The sequence below is a fragment of the Bison bison genome, unplaced genomic scaffold (assembly GCF_000754665.1).
Source record: "Bison bison bison isolate TAMUID 2011002044 unplaced genomic scaffold, Bison_UMD1.0 scf7180017864302, whole genome shotgun sequence".
Lineage (NCBI taxonomy): Eukaryota > Metazoa > Chordata > Mammalia > Artiodactyla > Bovidae > Bison > Bison bison.
Window position 1 is genome coordinate 1,549,288 of NW_011494874.1, and position 11,146 is coordinate 1,560,433.

Here is an 11,146-nt window from a genome sequence, read left to right on the forward strand (position 1 = left end):
CTTCCATGCCTAGGAGCCCACAGGGTCCTGCTTGATTTCAGTGTGAAATGCAATCTCAGTGCAGGTGCCTATTCTAGGGGTCAGGAGCCCCAGGTTTTCCTAACTGTTCGTAATAATAACGGTCCCGTCACACTTTTTTTAAAAAATAACTTTATTTATTTTATTTTTGGCTGTGCTGCATCTTCACTGATGCAGGCAGGCTTTCTCTAGTTTCAGAGAGCGGGGCGGGGGGCTACTCTTTGGTTGCAGTATGCAGGCTTCTCATTGCGACGGCTTCTCTTGTCGGACAAGGGCTTCGGTTCCCAGGCTGTAGAGCACACGCTCAGCAGTTGTGATGCACGGGCTTAGTTGCCCAATGGCATGTGGAATCTTCCCAGATCAGAAACTGAACCCATGCGTCTGCATTGGCAGGCGGATTCTTTACCACTGAGACCCGAGGAAAGCCCTCCATCACACTTTTAGTACACACGGAGCACTCGCCAAAGGTGTTAAGCCTGTAGTCTGGGGACTTGAGCTGTCACTTATTTCAATCAGAGCTTGAGGCATATTTGAGAAAAGAATGAATGAACGGTCTAGCAGATGTTCTCATTTGAGATTTTTTCAAACGTGATTGGACCTTGACGTAAGATGGCATCCACCCTTAAAAGCCTTTGCTAAACGAAGAACTCCTGGGAACTTCCCTGGCAGTCCAGTGGCTAAGACTCGTACTCCTAATGCAGGGGGCCCAGTTCAATCTCTGGTGGGGGAGTTAGATCCCATGTGCTGCATCCAAGGGTTCATGTGCCACGACTAAAGATCCCGCTGCAGCGACGAAGATGGGAGATTCTGGTGCTGCAACTGAGACCCAGGGCAGGCAAATAATAAATATTTTTTAAAAATCTAAAAATGCCTGACTTGGTCTATGAGTGAGAAATTCATCCAGCTGCCCTCTCGCTACATACTGCAGAACTGAGAGGAAGAAATGTGAAGTCTAACTGGCCAGAATGGCTATCATCAAAAAGTCCACAAACAATAAATGCTGGAGAGGGTATGGAGAGAAGGGGATTCTCCCACACTGTGGGGAGGAATGTAAATTGGTACAGCCACTATGGAGCACAGTATTGTTTTTTAGTCGATAAGTCGTGTCTCTCTTGCGACCGCATGGACTCTAGCCTGCCAGGCTTCCCTGTCCATGGAGTTTCCCAGGCAAGAATACTGCATTGACAGGGGTTCCTTTTACCACTGAGCCACCAGATGGTAAACTGAAAAAAACCCTAAAAATAGACCTCCCATGTGCTGTGCTCAGTTGCTCAGTCTTGGCCGACTCTGCAACCTTTGGACTGTAGCCCGCCAGGCTGCTCTGTCCATGGGATTCTCCAGGCAAGGATGCTGGAGTGGGTTGCGGTGCCCTCCTCCAGGGGATCTTCCCGACCCAGGAATCAAACCCGTATCTCCTGCATCACAGTCAGGTTTTTTACCCACTGAGCCACCTGGGAAGCCCAGAGGGATCATATGACCCTACAACCCCACTCCTGGGCATATATCTAGAAAAAAACATGGTCTGGAAAGATACATGCACCCCAATGTTCATTGCAGCACTTTTTACAATAGCCGAGACATGGAAGCAACCTAAATGTTCATCAACACAGGAGTGCGTACGGAAAATGTGGTACATATATACAATGGGGTATTACTCAGCCTTTAAAAAGAATGAAATAATGCCCTTTGCAGCAACATGGACGGACCTAGAGTGTCATACTGCGTGAAGTCAGACAGACGAGGAGAAATATCATATGACACCTCTTGTATGTGGAGTTTATAAAGAAATGATACACATGAACTCAGAAGAGACTCACAGACTTAGAAAATGAATTTGTTGCCAAGGAAAGCATAGTTAGGGAGTTTGGAATGGACATGTACACGCTGCTCTGTTTAAAATGGATAACCAACAAGCACCTACTCTGTAGCACATGGAACTCCAGTCAGTACTAGGCGGCAGCCTGGCTGGGAGGGGAGTGGCGGGGAGAATGGATATACGGATATGAATGGCTGAGTCGCTTCACTGTTCATCTGAAACTATAGCAATATTGTTAATTGGCTATATCCCAATACAAAATAAAAAGTTAACAAAAATGTGAGGTCTAAGATCTCTCTGAAAAACAAAAAACAAAATGTAGCAAAAGATTTCCAGATGCTTCTGTTACCCAAAAGCTGGGTTCACCTCTAGGTGAGTGTGGACCCAAAAGGCAGCCAAGTCAAAAACTGAAGGAAGGGTGCATTCCTTGCAGGAAGTAAGGAGAACACCAGGGGTCTTTCCTAAAGTGGTGTCAATTCAAACAGCAAAACTGGGGAAGGGGCTTGGGTGGTATATACATATTCATGAAGGGGATTGAGCAGAGGAGAATTCAGCATAGCAGTGGGGCAAAGATGCTGATTGAAATCAGGAGGGTCAGAAAACATCAACATCACGAACCTTTAGGTTCCAGTAGATCTGGTGGAGGGAGTTTAAATTCTGCAAAATAGCTCAAGAAAGCACTTCAGGCTAATCTTTACCTTTGAAACAGAACTGGGAGTCTTTACAACAGGTTTATTATCTTTGGTACTGTCACTTCTCTTGCCAGATAACAGTTTGTTCTCTGTGCCCTTCAGGTTGTTATTACTGAGCTCTTCCGCCTGCTCACCCCCACTTTAGGCCGCACCGTGTTTGCTCTGAGCTCCAGCTTCCTATTAAGCTAGCGCCGCTGTGGTCTCCCTCCAGTCACCATCACGATCATCTACGAGGCCCTCATCAGCCATGATGAGATGTTCTCTGCCATCTACCACATCCGGGACGTTGCAGACGCACTGTGGTGGACAGATTGTGTCTGGAGGTGAAAGCGAATATGGCCAGCAGGACAGAGGGTAACACCGATGACTCACTCGCTCATCGGTGGAAATTTCTCTGCTGAAGACCCCAAGGATGAAGGTGCTGAAAGCATAGCAATCACTGACACTGATATTGTCATGAGCCATCACATGCAGGAAATCCACTTCACAAAAGAAGCCTACAAGTGAAACAGGAGAGGAAGGGGGTGGGGCACAATCTTGAAAAGAATGGCAGAGCCATAGGATGCAACATAAATGGTTACAGCCAACGGGGTGCAAGATGGCGATGAGACTTCCACTAGACCTTGAGCCTCAGTATATGCTCATTGTAACGTATCAGCGAGCTAAGTGACATACTCACAGGCACTCATTAGCATATGAAATTACCCGCCCCAATAAAAAGTGACAACCCCACACCCTGGAGCCGCTCTTGCCTTCCGAGATGGCCCACGCTCCGTCTGTGGAGTGTTTCTCTCTAAATAAATCCACTCTTACCTATCGCTTTGTCTCTCACAGAATTCTTTCTGCGATGAGACATCAAGAACCTGAGCTTCATGAAGTCCTGAGACCAGATGTGTGATCTCAGTTAAAAGACCTTGAGCTCAAGTCCCAGTGTGGGTTGCACGGTTTCACAAGAAATGCATGGAAGATTACACGAGGTCAATCAAAGGGACACTTGAAGAAGAGACCAGAAAGACTAAAACCTTTTATGACAGGGGCTGCGGAACAGACCAAGCACATCCTTACTAGTTTCAGAAACGATTGGTTCTTTATTAGTGTAAACATGGATTCAGATGGCATGGTTGCTCTGCTGGACTGCTGTGAGGACGGTGTGATCCATACGTGATTTTCTTTAAGGATGGTTTAGAAATGGAAAAATGTGAACAAACTTGGCTGTGACTTTGAACCAACTATCCTCATAACTGGCTGCCTGCTGCTTTTCATCCACACAACACCAGGACTTAGACAACCGGGACTGATGTCATCCTGAGCTTTTCATTTATTTTCTCATTGATTTAGAGCTTCCCTGGTGGCTCAGAGTTGTTGTTGTGTTTTTTTTTTTTTTAATTTAAAAAATTTTATTTAATTGGAGGAAAACTGCTTTACAGTGTTGTGTTGGTTTCTGTCATACATCAACATGAATCAGTCACAGGGATACGTGTGGCCCCTCCCTCTTGAAGCTCCCTCCCGCCTCGCACCATATCCCACTCCTCTAGGCTGTCGCAGAGCACTGGGTTCAGCTCCCTCCCTCCTTAGGCAAATTCCCACTGGCTCTTTGTTCTACGTATGGCAATACATACGTTTCAGTGCTACTGTCTCCATTTGTCTCACCCTCTCCTCCCTTCCCTGTGGAGTGGAGGTATGGTTTTTGAGGGGGAAAAACACATGTCATGTAGGTTGTCTAAAAATTGTTGTTGTTCAGTCACTGAACCGTGCCCAGCTCTTTGCGACCCCATGAACTGCAGTATGACAGACTTTCCTGTCCTGCACCATCTTCCGGAGTCTGCTCAGGCTCACGTCCATTGATGCCCTCCAACCATTTCATCTTCTGTGCTCCCTTCTCCTCTCGCCCTCAGTCTTTCCCAGCATCAGGGTCTTTTCCAGTGAGTCACCTCTTCGTATCCGGAGGCCAAAGTATTAGAGCTTCAGCTTCAGCATCAGTCCTTCCAGTGAATATTCAGGGTTGATCTCCTTTAGGATTGACTGGTTTGATCTTGCTGTCCAAGGGAGTCTCAAGAGTCTTCCCTAACACCACAATTCAAAAGCATTGATTCTTTGGTGCTCAGCCTTCTATAAAGTCCAACTCACACATCCCTGTATGATTACTGGATAAACCATAGACTTGACTAGACAGACCTTTGTCGGCAAAGTGATGTCTCTGCTTTTTAATATGCTGTCTAGGTTTGTCACAGCTTTTCATCCAAGCAGCAAGCATCTTTAATGTCTAAAACTGAAATGCATTGAAACTAAACTAAACAGATCTCATGATTACGGAGACCTGTTCAAGGAGAAGCATGGTGGCCAGGCTTGGAACACCAGTTAGTTAGGCCCGAAAGGGCTTTTCTCATGTCCTGAAAGCTACCCTATTTGCTTTCTAACCCTCACTACAGACTGGGCAGCCATCTGGCCGGTGCTTGTCTCCACGCGTGCCGGGATGCGTGTCTCCTTCCGGGTTCCCCAGCTGGACTAGGACGCGTGCAGTAGGCGCTCCATAAACACGCGTGGAATGGCCTTCGCTTTGGCAGCACGTACAGTAAAATCTGAAGGATATAGAGATAGCGCCCCTAAGCAAAGATGACACGCAAATTCGTGAAGCGTTCCGTAAAAAAAAAAAAAAAAGAAAGAAAGAACCGCAACAACAACAACAATTAAAAAAACAAAAAACAAAAAACGTGTGGAATGAATGAACTCCAAGGCTGGATTTTCAACTCTAAGAGACTACTGAAAACCGAGGTACCCCGAGGGCTCTCAGAAGCTCTGCATTGGGGAGCAACCCGCAGTGACATTGGAGAGTATCCTAAAATAGGCCCGAAAGGGGCAGCATGCCCCCAGCGCGCGGGGACTGAGGTACCCCGCCCCGCCTCTGCACTCTGCCCCGACTTCCGACCCAAGTCGAGAGTGACTCCGCGATTCCTTCTGTTTGCACGCGGCCCCACGGCACTCAAAAAGCCTATTTTTCAAGACAGTTGTGAAACAAACCCATTAGCTGGAAAAATAAAAGAAAAAAAATGTCTTGTTCCTGTGGCCCGTACGGGGATCGAACCCGCGACCTTGGCGTTATTAGCACCACGCTCTAACCAACTGAGCTAACCGGCCACCTGAGCACAAAGCGCCGCCGGCTCACTTACCAGATATCCACGCCTGCGCCGCATGGAGCCGACCAAGCGCCTCCCGGCGGAGTCCGCCGCGCCGACTTCCAGCCGGCACCCGCCGGCCCGGGCTGCAGCCGTCCTCGTAGTCACCCCCATGGGCCAGATAAAACAACTGAGGCCTTTAAGGAGAGGGGAGGAGACTTCTTAGAGCGAATTGGAGGCTTTCACTGGACAAATGCAAGCTGCCCCTGAAACTTAACTGGGGAGTAGGATTCTCCAACTCGGTGCTATTTTTATTCATCACCGCGAATCTCACAGCGTGGAAACTTCGTGTATCAAGGGCATGGCTAAGTCACTTCAGTCGCGTTCGACTCTGTGCGACCCCATAGACGGCAGCCCACCAGGCTCCCCAATCCCTGGGATTCTCCAGGCAAGAACACTGGAGTGAGTTGCCATTTCCTTCTCCAATGCATGAAAGTGAGAAGTGAAAGTGAAGTCGCTCAGTCGTGTCCGACTCTTAGCGACCCCATGGACTGCAGCCTACCAGGCTCCTCCATCCATGGGATTTTCCAGGCAAGAGTACTGGAGTGATTGCCTTCTCCAATCAAGAGCATTGGGCACTGCTAAATGCAGTTTGGAAAATGCAGAAAACCAGATAAAGGACCAAAGAACCTCCGAATTCCCCACCGCCCCGAGAAACAATGGCTACTGGGGTCTCGGCATCCTTCCTGCCAATCTTTTTTCATTGGGCGGTGTATTAAATATATGCAACCTTGTGAAAAAGAAAATAATTTTTATGTTGCTTTTTGTACTTAATATTCTATTATATGTGTATCTCTAAGTGATTGAAAATGTCATTTTAAGTGGTTCCTCAATGTTTCTTAAGTAAGGCATAGTTTTTCCTCCTCCCTCCTTTTGGAAATGTCTAGAAATTGTCGTCATTTTGCCCTCTTTTGTTAACTAGCACATGAATAAATCATGAAATAGCTGTGGAATGGGCAATGTGACAGCCACTGCAAAGGCATAAGGTCTGTATGCAAAAAAAAAAAAAAAAAAAAAAAAACCCAAAACAAAACAGGAGAAAAGTGCTGGGAAGACAAAACCCAAAGACGTCCATTCCTCCAGCCGTGTGTCCCCGGGGTCTCTTGGTCCCTGAGAGGCCCTAGCGGCCAGCGGTAATGCGCAGGTGCTCCAGGAGTGCAGAAAAGGAGCTCCAGCTTTTCCTAGTCTAGGCCTCTGGTCTGATCACTCCAAAAAAAACTGCTCCCATGGGAGATGTCTCATCAAGGTTCCCTGTTGCAAGCAACAGAAGCCAAGCCTAGTTAATCTTAACTGAACAGATTTAATTGAAAAGATGTTAAGTAGGGAATTCCCCAGTGGTTAAAACTCTGCGCTGTCATTGCCAAGGCTCCAGGTTCGATTCCTGGTGGGGGAAGAAAGATCTCATAAGCCTCCAGGTGCGGCCAAAATATAAATAAAATAAATGTCATGAAAAGATGCACAGGGAACCCAAAGCCCCGGCTCTGTGACAACCTAGAGGGGTGGGATGGGGAGGGAGGTTTCTGATTCATGTTGATGTATGGCAGACACCATCACAATATTGTAATCATCCTCCAATTAAATAGAAGTAAAAAATAAATATCATGAAAAGATGTGAAGTTGTTCACCTCCCCAGCAGGAAGGCTGGAGAACCAAGCGTGGACAAACAGCCACTCAGTCAAAACATGCTCATTCAGCCTGGCCGTGCGCTAAGCCCTGGGACTCGTCTGTGAGCAAAACAGACCTAATCTTGTCTTCACGGAGCTCAGACCTGTGCCTCATCAGCGCAGGTGGCTCGGGCCTCTCAGGGACCAAGAGACCCCAGGGACACACGGCTGGAGGAATGGACGTCTTTGGGTTTTGTCTTCCCAGCACTTTTCTCCTGTTTTGTTTTGGGTTTTTTTTTTTTTTTTTTTGCATACAGACCTTATGCCTTTGCAGTGGCTGTCACATTTCCATTCCACAGCTATTTCATGATTTATTCATGTGCTAGTTAACAAAAGAGGGCAAAATGATGACAATTCCCAGACACCTTCAAAAGGAGGGAGGAGGAAAAACTATGCCTTACTTAAGGCATAGACAGGTCTGGCAAAGACAGGTTTTAGAGTGCTTAGACAGGCTTAGGTGCCGTGATGAGTGTATTAAACTGTGGTGCTAGTGGAGGGTGGATTGGACAAGTTCCTGGAGACTGGGACGCTTGACTGTGTTCTGAGGGACAAGGGTAGATCGGTGTAAGCCAAGGGGGTAGAGTGAGCTGCCTACGGTGAGCTGTAGGCAGGCATCCTGCCCATTTTGCTTACAGGTGAATGTCCAGAGTCTAGCACCCTGTCTGGAATAATACATGATTAATAAACAGGAGTCAGGCTGTTACTGAACCAAACTTGGGTCCCCTCGTTTGTTCACTGTAAAGCCCACCTACTGCCCCCGGGTCATGGTGAAGGAAAGGGCGACATCTATTGTAGGGAGCCAAGCAAGGAGTCCAGCAGAGCTGGTGCTCGGAATACCCCAACTCTCCAGTGGGTTTCAGCAAAGCATTTTGAAAGGCCAGGTGAGGGAGGGGGCATCACGGAGTATGTGATGAGCTCATACTCACTTCTCTGATTGGGTGATAGCAGTACCGGGATGGTGTCATGGGGTTAACATTATGGATCCCTAAGCACCAGTAGTCTGGGGCTTTGAGCTCATGGCCATCAGGAGGTTAATTTCTTCCATTTGGTGGTGATTGTTAGCACCTGTAAAACAACTCAGGCGCTGTGCATCAGATACTATTATCTAGGCGCTTCCGAGAGAAGCCAGCACAGAGGACATGGGGGAGGGGGTCTGTCCTGGGAAGGCCCCAAAGAGTTTTCAGTTACAAGATGGATAAACGAACTAATTTCAATATTATCTTACACTTTAAAACAAAGTCAGATAAAGTTATTTCTCTAAGTTCAAACTGTCCTTTTCTGGCCCAGCCCTGATAGGGTTGCCAGATTTAGCAAATACCTTAGCATAAGTCTGTCCTGCACACTACCTGCGGCATACTTATACTAAAGGTGGCCCGTGTGGTAAAGAACCCACCTGGCCAATGCAGGGGACATAAGAGAAGCAAGTCCCATCCCTAGGTAGGGAAGATCTCCTGGAGGAGGGCGTGGCAGCCCAGTCTAGTATTCTAACCTGGAGAATCCCATGGACAGAGGAGCCTGGCATGGGGTCGCAAAGAGTCGGACATGACTGAAAAAGAGACTTAGTGCATATACTAAACCAGTATGTGGTTGATCTGAAATTCGGTTTCAGCTGGCCATCCTGTACTGTATCTGGCAATCCCACAGCCGGAGTAACAGCCGCTTGAAAGACCCCACCTAACCTGCTCATTTCCCCACTTTCTTTTGCCACAGCCTCATCACCCTCTTTCGTGGTTGTTCCAGCCACGTTTCCTGAGCAAGCAAGGCACTCCCGGCCAAGGCCACTCAGGATTCAAGGTCGGGAGACGCAGTGACTAAATATAGCCGGCAGGGGGCACCCTAGACCGACGTAGGGAGCTGCGCACTTGGGTGCCTGGGCTCCTCGAAGTCTGGCGCTGGCGGAAGGCTGGGGCTTTTGCACAGCGCTCTTTTCCAAACCCTTCTGAACTTCTCCGGCCATTTCTCACCCCACTTTACAGGGCTTCCAGGACAAACAAGTCCTAATTTTCAATCTTTGAGTGAACCCAGGTCTCTCACATTGTAGACAGATGCTTTACCATCTGAGCCACCCGGGAAGTCCAGGAAAACACATACATGATCAGAATTACACCCGTATAGTTACATGGGTTTTTAAATATCCAAGGGGTGCTTTGTTGCACGCAACTATCTCAGATTTTAGTTGTTTGCTTTAAAATCAACTTATAAAACTTGTCATTCTGTTTATAAATTGCAGCCTTTGGTATGAAAATAAAGGCACCCCTGTATTCGTCTCCTCTCAGTGTGTGTATTAGTCGCTCAGTCGTGTCTGACTCTTTGTGACCCCCTGGACTGTAGCCCGCCAGGTTCCTCTGTCCATGGGATTCTCCAGGCAAGAATACTGGACTGGGTTGCCATTCCCTTCTCCGACTCAGGGATTGAACTGGGGTCTCCTGCACTGCAGGCAGATTCTTTGCCATCTGAGCCACCAGGGAAGTCCATTCGTTTCCTAGAGGTGCCATAATAAAACCCCACAAACTGGGTGATGAACACAACACAATTATTCGCTCACAGTTTGGAGGCCACAAGTCCAAGGTCACAGTATCTTCAAGGTTGGTTCCCTCTGAAGGTTCTGAGGAAGAACCTGTTCCAGGCCCGCTCCCACACTCCTGGCGGTTTGCGGGCATTCCTGGATGCTCCCCGGCTTGCAGAAGCATCACTTATCTCTCCCTCCGACCTCACACTCATGGATCCCACGTTCCTAGAACAGTGCCAGGCACAGCACACATTCAATTAACTATTTGTTAAATGAATGTCAAATTCACTGTGCTGAGCATTTCACGGCCTTTTCAATCTGGAAACATGTCCTTTTGTCCTGGCATTTTTTTTTTTTTTTCTGTTTTGGCCATGCAGCGAGGTTTGTGGGATCTTAGTTCCCCAACCAGGGATTGAACCCATGATCCTGCAGTAGAGTCTTAACTACTGGACCACCAGGGAAGTCCCCTTTTTACATTTTTCATTTTGACTAGGGGCCCTGGTGCACAGAGACAAAGAGAGAGCAAAGCACTTTCAACACTGAAGCTGAATTCTTGCCAGCCGATTCTGGAAAAAAAAGAAGGGAAGGAAAAAGAGAAGTGAAATGCTTCATTGTACAATATGTACTATGTCAAAGCTGTTAGACAATACAAAAGAAAAATAGACAAACAGAAGGGTTTTTCAGATGTTGCTTCTAATTTGCTACAACAAATAGGTTGATTCAAGGGCTTGTAAAATGTACTTCTTGAGAGTACGTGCATTCATTGGAGAGCTTTTATAAAGGTCTCTTTTAGACACAACAGCTGTAGAAGCACAGGGAGCTGGAAGCCGAAGACCCGGGTCAGAGCCCAGGGGTCCACCAGTGCGTGGGGGACTTTGGTAAGGACCTTCCCCTCTCTGGATCCCCAACAACAGGCCATATGACTTCTACAACCTGTCAGTCTGCCTGTTCAATTCCTCCCTATCACGGATTAAGGTTTACCCTTGTCGTTATTGTTGTTGAGTTGCTAAGTCGTGTCCAACTGTGTGACTCGAACTGTAGCCCACCAGGTTCCTCCATTCATGGGATTTCCCCAGACAAGAATACTGGGGTGGGTTGCCATTTCCTTCTCCAGGAGAATCTTCCTGACCTGGGGATCAAACCTGTGTCTGTCACTTGGCACTTTATCACTGAGTCACCTCGGATGCCCAAGGTTTGCCCTGGATGCTCAACACTCATCAAAAGTCGGCTTGCCCCTCATCACAGAGGACAGACAGAGCAGGTGACAGCTGATG

The 11,146-nt window shown here is 47.6% G+C and overlaps 1 non-coding gene and 1 pseudogene across 1 annotated transcript; one reads left to right on the top strand and one right to left on the bottom strand.

The window, feature by feature from the left end:
• The window catches only part of LOC104996997, a 9,908-nt pseudogene extending 6,164 nt beyond the window's left edge, over positions 1-3,744 (top strand).
• A 1,843-nt stretch (positions 3,745-5,587) lies between these two features.
• Positions 5,588-5,661, bottom strand: TRNAI-AAU. The gene has a single exon. It is a non-coding gene; the product is annotated as a tRNA-Ile (tRNA).
• Positions 5,662-11,146: the final 5,485 nt, after the last annotated feature.